Genomic DNA, 14,957 nt, shown 5'->3' on the forward strand with positions numbered 1-14,957 from the left:
GAAGAAGTGTTCTGGTCTGAATCAGGAGAGAAATCTGCACAGATCAAGCAGCGTTTACAAGACAAAACAGCTCTAAACTAATATGTGGCTGGATTTTGATGTGAGAGACAACAGGAGATGCACTTTTTCACTGGAGGAAGAGTTATTATGGATTATGGACTCTATGTATTTCAGTTAAAAATGTCTTAATGCTGGATTTGTTTCATCTTTTGTCTTCTCCAGATGTTAACTGATGGACTGGAGTGGTGTGGATTATTGTGATGTTTTTATCAGCTGTTTGGACTCTCATTCTGACGGCACCCATTCACTGCAGAGCATCCATTGCTGAGACACTGATGAGAATGAGACTGAGAGAAAATGAGAATGAGCTTTATTGGTCAGGTATGTTTACACATACGAGGAATTTGTTGTAGTGACAGAAGCTCCACAGTGCAACAGAAAGACAGCAACAGGACAGGACACACATAATAAAAGAATAATATACACATGTGCAAAACAGCAAAAACAATATATAATATAGACAATTATGTGTGTACAGGTCTGATATGTGCAAATTCGAAATGTAAATAAGTATGGGTGTTAAATAAATAATGTATTATAGTTGTGTGTTCCACGTTTATTGTTGAGTGTTCATGAGATGGATTGCCTGAGGGAAGAAACTGTTCCTGTGTCTGGTCGTTCTGGTGCTTAGAGCTCTGTAGCGTCGACCAGACGGTAACAGTTCAAAGAGGGAGTGTGCTGGATGTGAGGGGTCCAGAGTGATTTTACCAGCCCTTTTGCTCACTCTGGATAAGTACAGTTCTTGGAGAGTGGGGAGGGTTGTACCAATGATTCGCTCAGCAGTCCGGACTACCCTCCGTAGTCTTCTGAGGTCAGATTTGGTAGCTGAGCTGAACCAGACAGTTATTGAAGTGCAGAGGATGGATTCAATGATGGCAGAGTAGAACTGTTTCAGCAGCTCCTGTAGCAGGTTGAACTTCCTCAGCTGGCGAAGAAAGTACAACCTCTGCTGGGCCTTCCTGACAATGGAGTCAATATGAATATCCCACTTCAGGTCCTGAGAGATAGTGGTGCCCAGGAATCTGAATGACTCCACTGCAGTCACAGTGCTGTTCATGATGGTGAGTGGGGGGAGAGCAGGGGGGTTTCTCCTGAAGTCCACGATCATCTCCACAGTTTTGAGCGTGTTCAGCTCCAGGTTGTTGAGACTGCACCAGACAGCCAGCTCCTTAACCTCCTGTCTGTAAGCAGACTCATCACCGTCCTGGATGAGGCTGATCAGTGTGGTGTCGTCTGCAAACTTCAGGAGCTTGACAGAGGGGTCTTTAGATGTGCAGTCGTTGGTGTAGAGGGAGAAGAGCAGTGGGGAGAGTACGCAGCCCTGAGGAGCTCCAGTGCTGATGGTACGAGTGCTGGATGTGTATTTTCCCAGCCTCACTAGCTGCTGTCTGTCTGTCAGGAAGCTGTTGATCCACTGACAGACGGAGGTGGGCACGGAGAGCTGAGTTAGTTTGGGCAGGAGGAGTGATAGTGTTAAAGGCCGAGCTGAAGTCTACAAACAGGATCCTCACATAAGTCCCTGGTCTGTCCAGGTGTTGCAGTATGTAATGCAGTCCCATTTTGACTGCATCATCCACAGACCTGTTTGCTCTGTAGGAAAACTTCAGGGGGTCCAGTAAGGGTCCAGTAATGTCCTTCAGATAATCCAAAACCAGTCCTTCAAATGATTTCATGACCACAGATGTTAGGGCCACAAGTCTGTAGTCATTAAGTCCAGTAATCTTGGGTTTCTTTGGGACGGGGATGATGGTGGAGCGTTTGAAGCTTGAAGGGACTTCGCACAGCTCCAGTGATCTGTTGAAGATCTGTGTGAAGATGGGGGCCAGCTGATCAGCACAGGATTTCAGACAGGCTGGTGACACACCATCTGGGCCTGGTGCCTTTCTTCTCTTCTTCTTTTTGAAGACCTGGCACATGTCATGTTCACTGATCTGGAGTGCAGGAGGGGGGGGGGGTTGCAGGAGGTGTGAATGGTGTTTTTTCAAACCTGCAGTAGAACTCCTTAAGATCGTCTACCAGTTGTTGATTCTCCACAGTGATGGGGATGGTGTCTTGTAATTGGTGATGTCTTTCAGACCTTTCCACACTGAAGCAGGATCACTGGAAGATAATTGGATCCTTAACTTATCGGAATAATTCCTCTTTGCCACTCTGATCTCCTTTTCCAGTGTGTATTTGGCCTGTTTATACAAGACTCTGTCCTCATTCCTGTGAGCATCTTCTTTGGCCTGACGGAGCTGTCTGAGTTTGGCAGTGAACCATGGTTTGTCGTTGTTATAAGTTAGATGAGTCCTGTTAGGAATGCACATATCCTCACAGAAACAGATATAAGATGTTACAGTCTCTGTGAGCTCGTCCAGATCGATGCAGTGACACATTTCTACAAATCTGATGAAGAAACAAACTTGGATAAACAGAGAGTGAGCACATTTACAGCATGCTTTAGGTGAACTGTTCCTTTAATTTTGATTCTGTTAAAGGGGTCATATGATGTTGCTAAAAAGAACATTAATTTGTGTATTTGGTGTAAGGCAATGTTTATGCGGTTTAAGGTTCAAAAAACACATTATTTTCCACATACTGTACATTATTGTTGCTCCTCTATGCTCCGCTTTTCTGAAACATGCCGATTTTTACAAAGCTCATCGTTCTGAGAAGCGAGGTGTGCTCTGATTGGTCAGAAATCCAGTGCATTGTGATTGGCCGAATACCTCAAGCGTGAGATGGAAATGTTACGCCCCTCACCGTATTGTGATGGCCTTTCCCGGCGCGACCACACAAAAACAATAAAACCCATTATAAACGAGGCATTTTTTGCATCCAGTGGGGACATAATTACTGATTATAATGACTGCCTTTTTACGCATCGCGGTGCATCACGCCGCTTAAACATTAGCATGTCTGCATTTGTGATCGGAGAAACAACAAACAACGAGCACTACTCTACACAGCTCAAAGCTCTCGTTTGAATAGTCAGTGGCAGAAGCATACTTACAGGCTGTGAGTCAGAAGCGCCAGACTGTCCTTGCAAAGTTGGAGTTGCCCCACTTTATAGAAACAGCCTTTTGCAAGCCAGCAAGTAAGGCTACTCTCTTCTAGCTTCAGGAAACAGTCCTCCGTTAAAATGCGCTGCACGCACTCTAATGTTTGCGTTGAACTGTTCTGGAACAGTGTTGTAAACACAACTTAACCACTGATTTCTAGTTGTGTCCTCTTTTGGAAGCCCAAACAAAGTAGTTTCACTTTCACAACGAAACACAGCGTCTCCAGGACATGGCGCCGGCGGCAGCAACAATACTACAGCCAGAAAAATAGCTCCGCCTTCTTTCATTGCGTATACATTTGGGCGGTGTTTGTGTAAATCTCCCGACATCGTGATGTAGACATGTGGGGGCTTGTTTGAATGAGCTGTTCTAGGAGGGCGTGGCAGAGTCTTAACTTTTATAAAGAATATCTCTTTTGTTTTGAGACTTTAGTCTTTGCAACTTCAGGGATCTTATCTATATACAAACAGCTTGTAACACTCCAAAGAGAAATTAAAACTTGAAATCGCATCATATGACCCCTTTAAACCTGTTCATGCCATCTCTACTTTATCTGCTACTTCTTAAATATCTTTTATGGGGAGATAGTTGGTTTTACTCATCTGAAACCCAGATGTTCAATTTTAAACTATGAAATTTGTCATAAAAATATGAATTGACAATTAAAAACTTAAAAAATGTAATGATTTAAAGGTGCCATAGAATGCATTGATACAGTATTTTAAATTGTTCTCTGATATCTACACAGAAGGTATGTATGGCTTAGGTAAGGGCAAAAAATCTCCAGAAACGATTTTACATGTCCATTTACAACCCTAGGATTTCTCCCTAGAATGAAACGGTCTGTTATTGGCTTATTTGGCAGGGTCATGAATAATAATGAGCTCTGCTCTGATTGGCTGTTTCACAGTACGGCTCATCAGCAAGAAGGAAGCACAGGGAGGAAAATATATATTTAAATACTTTCTCTCGCAGTTATATCGTCGGGTAATTATACTGTATATAAAACGCAGGCATCAGGGAGCCGCTATTAATATGCGAGGCATTGAAACTGCTTTTGAACGATCCATCGATCGCGTTATAGTTTCACTTTCAAGAGACGCGATCACACAAACTATGTTTACATTATGGAGCAACAGTACTTACCACACATTTCACAAGATCAGATGCTTGTCAGTGGTGCTCAGGATCTGTAAGTCATTCGCCATCATCCTCATCTCTCCTTACTGAGAGTGAAATCTTATGTACTGTCACAGGCTACCGCTAGCAAGGAGCTAACCATGTCCCTTTAGTGGCTCGCGTTATTTGCTTTCTGTGCCTTTCTGAATACAGACACCAACCCATCCCTGCACTTCACACCCCCTGCACGGCCTGGAACATAACATTTATTGTGTTATTTTCGCTGTTGTCCGCGCTTGTTTATTTACAATACCTGCAGAGCTTCTGATGGTTCGGCCGGCTTAGAACAAGGGCGGGTTTATGCAAATGTTGGGGGAGTAGTGATCCCGACTGTTGCGTCACAGTCGGTGTTATGTTCTGATTCGCCTGTTTTTCAGTGGTCTTTTTTAATCACGAGATTTACATATGAAGGAGAAAACTATGGTGTTTGAGGCTCACTGTATGTCATTTCCATGTACAGAACTGTTATTATTTAAATATGCCAGGGTAAAGACAGTTTTCCATTCTATGGCACCTTTAAATATTTATTGTATAAAATACAATATTATCCAATCATGACCAACAGTTTTGCCCTTAATAAAGATTTGTGAGGAGTGAGTGTTCACAGTATCTGGAGATGAGATATGAGACGTGTGTGATGCGTACAGAACACTCTTTTTGTTTGTTTGATTGATTATTGTGTCATTTCCAGTCAAGCTGTAATGATTTATTGTCTCCTGTCGTGTGTTGTTGTGTTTGTGTCTGATGATGCAGGTGTGTCAGCTGACCTCGTGCGGCTCCAGCCTTCCCATCATGCACTGCTGGTAAACCTGATATCTCACAACACAGATCACAGCAAACATCAGCACTTCATCCCAAGAGCTTCCAGCTCACACACATCAGGAAATAATAAAGTCTTACCAAGAAAGATTCTTTCCAAAAGTCAAGAGGAAGCCCTGAATGTGATGCTCTTCACCCAGAAATACATTAAAACTCTTTATTTCTTTCAGACAGTTGTGTGTCACTCAAAAACACACCATCATCACAGTGATGGGAAGCTTGCTCTGGGAATCTGATCAGTTACAGATTACAAGTTACTCTAGCTAAAATGTGTAACTATTTCAATTGCTTTATTAAAATGTTACATTTGATTAGTTTTTAATTACTTTTCTAAGTTTCTAACAAATGTTTTGAACTGGTAATAATTTTGAAGCGTGTAAAGCAGCAGGAATAAGCTTACAGAACTCAACACTGATTACTGTCAGACTTCTCAGAATACTTCATCACTTTAATTAAGATTGTAATAGTTTCATTTTAAAACACAGCCGCCACAAAACCAGACTTTAGCTCCTCTTTTTACTTTCAGATCGTTCTGAGGTTAATACAGATTTAAAATCATAAGAAATAGTTTAATATCTATGATACTGTTTCTGAAATCAAATCTTTGTGTAGTTATGACAGAAACACTGGCATCTAACAATGCCTTGAAAAACACAGTTCATCTTAAAAAATAAAGCATAAACATAAACCCAAACAGGAAATAAAACAGTTCTGTGTCCTAAACTCCTGAAACATTGCTGTCTCATATTTTAAAGCAGTCAATGACATTTATGAAAGAAATCAATCAAATCTGTTTGTGTGTGAAAATATTCAGAAGATACCCTCTTTATAATCATTAATATTTTCATAATTAACTGTAATTTAACTACACATTTTTTCTCAGTAACTGTAACTGATTAAATTACGTAATTCCACTACATGTAACTAATTACTCCATGAGACAGCTTCATGTAGCCTAGTTTATTAAAATAAATATTTAGTAATGCATGGCATGAAATCAGTCACAAATGATGCATTCTGTCATACACATGTATTAAACTCGGAATGTTTGTTTTAAACGGTTTTAAATGTTTTTAGTTTTTAGACTGCGATTTTCAGGCCTGCAAACGAAATATTCATTATAACTAAACAAAATATCTGTATAAATGATTTTTCGGAGAACTCGAGGAAATCCATCCATTAATGACATCATCGCCGTCGTTGTGTGTCGTGACGTCATGCACGTATCTGTCGCGTCGCGTGTCATCGGTGTTTATAGAAGCGGGTGTTCGACTTGAAGCGGCGCTGCGCAGACTGATCAGTGTATTACATCAAAGTACCGCGAGAGCGATTGGAAAGCATAAGGATCCATCTGCTCTCTTATCGCTCTCGCGGTACTTTGATGTAATACACTGATCAGTCTGCGCAGCGCCGCTTCAAGTCGAACACACCTAGAGTCTCGCGCTCTGACGCTTCTGAACGCTGCCGCCGATCGCGATGTTTGGATTCGGTACCGGTACCGTGTCAGTTTATAATCCCAGAATCCCAAAGACGACGTTTCTACGCCGTGGCGAATTCGCATGTGTGACGTGTTGAAGCTGGACGTGAAGCTCTGAGAGATTTTATTTTTTTATTAAAGCATACAATTGAAATACAAACTTTAACGGCACATTTCAACAACTAAACACAAGTTATTCGTGTTGATACAGTAATTTGAAAAATAAAAACATGAAAAAAAATAAAATAAATAAAATTAAAGAAAGAAGGGCGTGGGTCTCATTCAATCAACAAAAACAAGTTCAAATGATATAAGAGTTTCTGTCCTTCACATAATAAAGAGACTTAGCAAATATCTTCAGTTCATTCTTCCATCCGCTGAAGTGAGGCTTAACCTTTAAATATTTACATCTGTGAATAAAGTGTTTGCATAAAATACTTAAGTTATCAAAACGTCTATGTTGTTCTCTTTCAGCAGTACTCCGACGTTAACTGAGACCACAGTCAAAGGATGCATTGATATATGTTTAGAATGAAGCCAGTTTTGAAATTCAATCCACAAATCCTGTCCAAGTTCACACTGGAAAAACACATGTTCTACAGTTTCAATGTCTTTCTCACAAAACCCGCCAGGATTATTCTCCCAATTAAATCTTTCATGTATAAAGTTATTAGATGTATAAATGTCATTTAGAATGTCACTTCTTTGGCCTCAGGAAGTACTGGATATGCTAAATATCACTCCCTTATTACCTTAACCTCTTCTCCACTAAATTCTTGAAGAACATATTTCCTTTTAAGTTGACTGAGGAAGTACTCTTTGGATAATACCTTTCTAATAAACTTATTTGGATAATACCTTTCTAATAAACGTATCTGTAAACGGTTTGCTCTTTAAATGTGTAGCTTCAGCACAGAGTGATCTGATTCCTGGTCTAGTATTAGAGTACTAGTGCTGGGATGGCCTTCATTACTTTATTCTATTCTCTAATTGAGCATTTTAGATTAGATTTATCACACACTTCACTATAATATAGAAAACTACCAAAATTATCCATCAAATGCGATATTGCCCATATTCCTTTTTCCATCCAAGTCCCTAAAAACAAAGATGTTTGATTACTAATATATCTATTGTTCCACAGGGGTGTATGTGGAGTGAAATTATGTTTAAATATTCAATTACAATATCTAAGAACCTACTGGAGGAAATCTGATAGCTTCACAAGCAATTTTTGTAAATCATAATCACAGCACAATAAAAAATCAATTCCACCCAATTTACCAAAATTAGCATTAGGGATGTTAAACCAGAAGGAGTCCTGAAAATTTTAAATTAGTTTTGTTCAATAAATGAATCATATTCTCTGAAATGCCTAATGAATAGGCCGGGTAATAGCTCTGGATATACTCTCCATCTTAGACAGCAAAACCCTGCCAAATATTGTCATATCCCTTTGTAACCATAAGTTCAGCTCTTTTTACATTCATCAATATTTTTAAGAAATATCTTTCTCTCTTATTTCTTTATTTTGTGTAACTGTAATACCCAAATATTTAACTTCTGTTTGAACTCTCATGATCGAGCAAGCTGGTTGTTCATGCAACGCAAGAATATCACACATTCATATTTAGCATAACACCTGATGCTTTAGATTTATTAATTGAATCTAGTGCTGTAACAATTTGGTTTTCATTTTCTAAGAACAAAGTTGTATCATCTGCAAACTGAGTTATGATGATGTGTTCCTCTGATATGTTTAAGTCTTCAGATCCACTGTTCTTTACCATAATGCACAATAGTTCAGCAGCCATTAGAAATAGTAAAGAGCAATTACAAGCTTGCCTAATGCCCCTCTTAACTGAACATCTTGAGCAAGTACCATGTTCTAAAGATACACAACTATTAATATCATTATACAGTATACTAATTAAATTTGTGAATTTCTGTCCAAAACCAAAATGTTTTAAAGCTTCTAAGATAAATGGATGCTCTACTGAATCAAAGGCTTTGTAAAAGTCTAGAAATACGATGAAACCCCTCTCTACCAATATATCACTGTAATCCATCAAATCTAAGACCAATCTTATGTTGTTATGAATGCATCTTCCACCAAGGAAGCCAGATCGAGTTTCACTTATTATCTGAGACGGGCCTTTTCTCATCCTAGCGGCTGTAACTCCTGATAATAGTTTGTAGTCAGTGTTGAGAAGTGTAATGGGTCTTAGATTGTCTAGAAATCTTTTATCTTTGCCCTGTTTAGGAATTAGTATTATTATGCCTTGTTTCATGCTTGTTGGTAATTCTTTTCTTTCTTGAATGGCTTTAAATAACAAATGTCTAACTTCTTTCCAGAAAAACCTGTAAAATTGGTCCGTGAGCCCATCAGAGCCAGATTTGTTCAAGCTCTCCTCGTCCAATTCTTCTATTCTTAAATCAGACTCACACAATTCTTTAAATGTGTCATCAGTGTTGGGTATGAAGTCCTTAATTCTATTCAAAGCTTTGGAAGAATCGGACTGAGAGTACAGAGATGTAGAGGTCTGTATAGTTTTAACATCTTGACACTACTCCTTTTATCAGTACAGTTAATATTCTCCTGTCTCCTGTTCTCTAAACTACTGAAATACGAGGTGTTCTTTCCCCTTCCTCTATCCACTTTGCCTGTGATCTTACTAAAGCACCTTGGGCTCTTTTACAATACATCTCATCTAATTTAGCTTGTAGTATCAATCATTTCTCTTTATCATCACCGTTTAATTCTACTTTTTCACAATATTTACTAATTTCCTGAAACAGGCATCTTTCCTCTTTTCTTTTTTCCTTGATTAACTCCTCACTGAACTTGATGGAACTTTCTCTAATTTTATATTTTTAAATTTCCCATTTATTATAAAAACTATCTGTTGTCTCATTATTTTCAGTTTCGGCTATTATTTCTTTTATTCTTTTACAATATTCCTTATTTTTTAACAGACCTGAATTAAATTTCCAATAACCTTTATTTGTACTTCTTCTATTAGCTGAATTAATCTTCATTTCTATTATACGGTGATCTGTTAATGGGGCTTTAACAAAAGATCTGAGACAAATCCAGCAAGTCATCAACAACCAGCCGATAATCAATCCTAGATCTGCAGGTGTTATTAGGTTTATGCCAGGAGTATTGCCTTCTGGATTTATCCTTCTCCATATATTTATTTATTTATTTATTTTTATTTATTTAGTCATTTAGCAGACGCTTTTATCCAAAGCGACTTACAAATGAGGACATAAGAAGCAATCAAAACCAACAAAAGAGCAACAACGTGCAAGTGCTATTACAAGTCTTGGTTAGCCTAACGCAGTACAGATAATTATTATTATTATTGTTATTTTTTAATAAAAAGACATAGATAAAATACAATTAGAATAGATAGTGCTAGAGTTAGAGGGTCAAGTAAAGATGGAACAGATGAGTTTTTAGCCGTTTCTTGAAGATGGGTAAGGATCCGGCTGCTCGGATCGAGTTGGGCAGGTCATTCCACCAGATGGGAACGGTTAATGAAAAAGTCCTTGAAAGTGTTTTTCTGTGTTTTTGGGATGGTACAATAATTCGTTGTTCACTTGAAGAACGCAAGCTTCTAGAGGCACATAAGTCTGAAGTAAAGAATTTAGGTAAAGGGGTGCAGAGCCAGTGGTGGTTCTGTAGGCAAACATTAATGCCTTGAATTTAATGCGAGCAGCTATTGGTAGCCAGTGCAAATTGATGAACAGAGGCGTGACGTGCGTTCTTTTCGGCTCATTAAAGATTAATCTTGCAGCGGCATTTTGGATTAATTGTAGAGGTTTAATAGAATTGGCTGGAAGACCTGCCAAGAGAGCATTGCAATAGTCAAGTCTGGACAGAACAAGAGCCTGAACAAGGAGTTGTGTTGCATGTTTCGAGAGAAAGGGCCTGATCTTCTTAATATTATATAATGCAAATCTGCAGGACCGGGCAGTTTTAACAATGTGGTCTGAGAAATTCAGCTTATCATCAATCACAACTCCAAGGTTTCTGGCTGTTTTTGAAGGAGTTATGGTAGATGAGCCTAACTGGAAGCTGAGATTGTGATGAAGCGATGGGTTAGCTGAAATTACAAGCAGTTCTGTCTTAGCTAGGTTGAGTTGAAGGTGATGGTCCATCATCCAGCAAGAAATGTCTGATAGACACGCTGAGATGCGAGCAGCTATCGTCGGATCATCAGGATGGAATGAGAGGTAGAGTTGAGTGTCATCAGCATAGCAGTGATATGAAAAGCCATGTTTCTGAATGACAGAACCTAGTGATGCCATGTAGACAGAAAAGAGAAGTGGTCCAAGAACTGAGCCCTGAGGCATCCCAGTAGCTAGATGTTGCGACTTGGATACCTCACCTCTCCAAGATACTTTGAAGGACCTATCAGACAGGTAAGACTCAAACCACTGGAGTGCGGTTCCTGAGAAGCCCTTTCTCAATAGGGTTGACAGGAGGATCTGATGGTTGACTGTATCAAAAGCAGCAGACAAATCTAGCAAGATGAGTAATGAAGATTTGTCAGCCGCTCTTGCAAGTCTTAGGGCTTCAACAACAGAAAGCAAGGCAGTTTCGGTCGAATGTCCACTTCTGAAGCCAGATTGGTTACTGTCCAGGAGGTTGTTCTGTGTGAGAAAGACAGAGACTTGGTTGAACACAACTCGTTCAAGTGTTTTTGCAATGAAAGGAAGAAGGGAAACCGGTCTATAGTTCCCAAAAAGAGTTGGGTTAAGAGTGGGTTTTTTAAGAAGTGGAGTTATACGAGCCTGTTTAAATGCAGAGGGAAAAATTCCAGTGTGAAGGGATGTGTTAACGATGTGAGTGAGTGCAGGTACGACTGCAGGTGAAATGACTTGAAGGAGATGAGATGGAATAGGATCAAGCGGACAGGTAGTAGGATGACTGGAAAGGATGAGTTTAGAGACTTCTGCCTCAGAGAGTGGAGAGAAGGATGTGAACGAGTGTATGTTTGCTGGTAAGATATGTTTGATAGATTGTGGTGTGGAAAATTGTGCAGTGAGGTTTGTAATTTTATTAATGAAGAATGTGGCAAAGTCATCAGCTGTTAGAGATGATGAAGGAGGGGGAGGAGGAGGACAAAGGAGGGAGGAAAATGTTTTAAATAGCATGCGAGAGTTAGGTGAGTTGTTAATTTTGTCATGATAGTATGTCCTTTTAGCAGTGAAACATTAGCAGAGAAGTCAGAGAGGAGTGATCGATATAAATTAAGGTCAGTAGGATTTTGTGATTTGCGCCATACCCTTTCTGCAGCCCTGAGTTTAGAACGATGTTTTTGGAGAACATCAGATAGCCAAGGGGCAGAAGGGGTACTACGGGCTGGCTTGGATGAAAAGGGGCAGAAAGTATCTAAACAAGACGTCAGAGTGGAACAGAAAGTATCAGTAGCACTGTTGGCATCAAGAGAGGATAACTGTTTATGGGGAGGAAGCGAAGATGAAACCATAGCAGATAGCCGGGAGGGTGAGAGTGAACGCAAGTTACGTCGAAAATTGACATGTGGAGGGATATGTGATGTGTCAGGAATCATGTTGAGGTTAAGAGTAAGGAGGAAGTGATCTGAGGTGTGCAGTGGAGTAACCAGCACATGATCAGTGGAGCAGTGCCGTGTGTAAATAAGGTCCAGTTGGTTCCCTGATTTGTGAGTAGCCGTAGATAGCACTCTCTTGAGATCAAAAGACGCAAGCAGAGTGTGGAAGTCTGCAGCCTGAGGTTTATCTAGGTGGATGTTGAAGTCTCCAAGTAAGACAAAGGGAGTACCATCCTGAGGAAAGGTTGAGAGCAATAAATCTAATTCTTCCACAAAATTACCTAGTGATCCTGGAGGACGATAAACAACTACAAAATGGATTTTTAGAGGGTAGGTAATAGTAACCGAATGTGATTCAAAAGAGTTGTTGATACTCAGAGATGGTAAAGGAGTAAATGTCCAATTATTAGAGATGAGCAGACCAGTACCTCCACCTCTTCCAGTCAAACGGGGGGTGTGGGAAAAGGAGAAATTATTGGAGAGTGCTGCAGGTGTAACATTGTCCTCTGGTTTGATCCAGGTCTCTGTCAGGGCCAAGAGGTTTAACGTTGAATGACTAGTAATGGAAGTAATGAAATCAGCTTTGTTGACAGCAGACTGACAATTCCAGAGACCAATAGAAAAAGAAAATAATGTATTAGCAGACATAGGCAAAGAGCGCAGGTTGATAGGATTGCGCCGTCTACAGTGTGTGATGCGTGGCTTGCGAGTGGTAGTGATGGTAGTGATCTGGAAACACATAGTAAGAATAGGCTATATAAACTGAAACAGAAGTGAAACAAGTAGTAGGAATGATGATAATTAAAAATCGATACTTATGTCCTCTTCCGATGTCCCTGTCCGGTGGAGTCGCACGGTAGAGTCGATGGTCTTTACACTCTTCGGTCTTCACACGAGGAGGGCTTTACACGAGGGCTGCCGCGACCGCTGCCGCGGTATAATAACCTTTTTTTTTTATACCCGTCAAACAAATCACTATTACAATTCAGCTGGACCCACTTTCCTGTTTATCACTAAAAATGGCCAAGCAAGTGCAGACACTGACAAGATATGCGATACAATATATACGATATATACCAGATCATTTCTGCTAACACATTCTCCAATTATACGATTAAAGTGGTTACTGTCAAATTTAGAGGGCCATCTGTCTGCCCATTCATCATTCATCCGCTGTCATATTCCAGTCCCATTAAAATAACATCTGTAGGGTATAATGTTTCGAGACATCATCAAGCATTTGTTTATTTTGGGCATTAGTTTTATGTCCATATATATTTGTTAAGATCAAAAAGTAACTATCAACTTTTAAAACCACCATTAACCAATGACCTTGACCATGCCCTGTGTGTAATTATGTCACCTGGAAACCTATTAAAACAAATGGAATACTATTCGATCATTGGTTAGCCCAGAAATCTACTTCAGTTTCCTGTAACAAAAGACAATGTGGTTTAAAATAATAACAAAGCCTTTCTTTTGACCAAATCTTTTAGACCCCTCGCATTTAACGAAGCAAGTGAAATTGAACAATTGAACATTTCTGGAAAAAAGTGTAAGATATATAAAACAAAATAAAAGAAAGAACAATGAGAAGTTTGTTCTAAGCTTTTGTGTGCTGTTTCTCAATAACAGAAATAGTCCCATGAGTTGTTAATACACTTCTTTTAGTATGTAGTGCAAACCAATCACGTCTTCTTCTGTGGTGTATCTATGAGCTCGATCTGCGGCCACAGGTGTGTTCTTCCAGCCGATGCCCTCCTCCCTGCTCACCTGAGAATCTCTGCATCTCCTCCTTCACATGCCTCCGAACAAACAAGACAACAATGTCTCTTCCTGATGTCATCCTGTTCTGTGTACAATATCGGTTTCTTCCTCGAGCTGTCGCTCTTCATGTCGGGGTCGATCTAATTCTAGAGTTGCATGAGGTCCGATCTGATGTTCTCGTCCTTTTTTCCGTCAAGCCTTTAATTTTCAGACACCATCTCACCTTATCTCTCTCTCTCTCTCTCTCTCTCCCGGATTCTTTCTGTTTTCTTTGCACAAACGTTCTTTAACCTCGTCGGCTTTGAACTGTACAGCTTGTCTCAGCTAGCGATGCTGCTAGATTGCTCTCGAAGATCCGACAGCTGCTCATTAAAGTTCTTCTCCATGTTTCGAATGGCTTATGGTTTGAGACCTCACCTTCTGGTGCAGGGTTGCTCTTCTTCTCGACTGGACTGTTGAGTATCGGCGAGGAGTCTTTTCTCTTATTAATCCAGCTCTTTATCTTCAGTATTCATCAGTCTTTGCGCTCTCCGCTTCTTTAAATTTCAATCTGGCTGGTTTGATCATACTTCGATTTCACTTTTTTAAATGTTTGGAGTGATTTTTAAAAGTGCACAACTGTAATTTTGGGACAATTTTGTTACCGTCGCTAAAGTGAGTTACTGCTCAACACCAGCTCTGAGAGATTATGATTTATTATCTGTCACTGAACGCGTTATTATTCGCGTCCGAAGACGTTACAAACCCTACGATGGTGAAGGCCTCGCTCATGAATATTAATTAGAGCGTGCCGACGTTCACTGGTCAGCTTCCAATGGCTTTAGGCCTACTTCACGAATATTAATTACGTAATGCAACGTCGCCTTGTTAGCGTCCAATGGCGATGGCTTATTTGTCTGAATATTAATTAGGCTACCCCGACGCAGTTTAGTGACCTCTTGAATAGCGAAGACTTGAATGTTTTAAAACCAGAAAATTCTCTAAATATTTCTGTTTGTGTTTTGCGGACATATTCAGACTTATTTT

The sequence above is a fragment of the Barbus barbus genome (genome assembly GCF_936440315.1).
Source record: "Barbus barbus genome assembly, chromosome: 14".
NCBI lineage: Eukaryota > Metazoa > Chordata > Actinopteri > Cypriniformes > Cyprinidae > Barbus > Barbus barbus.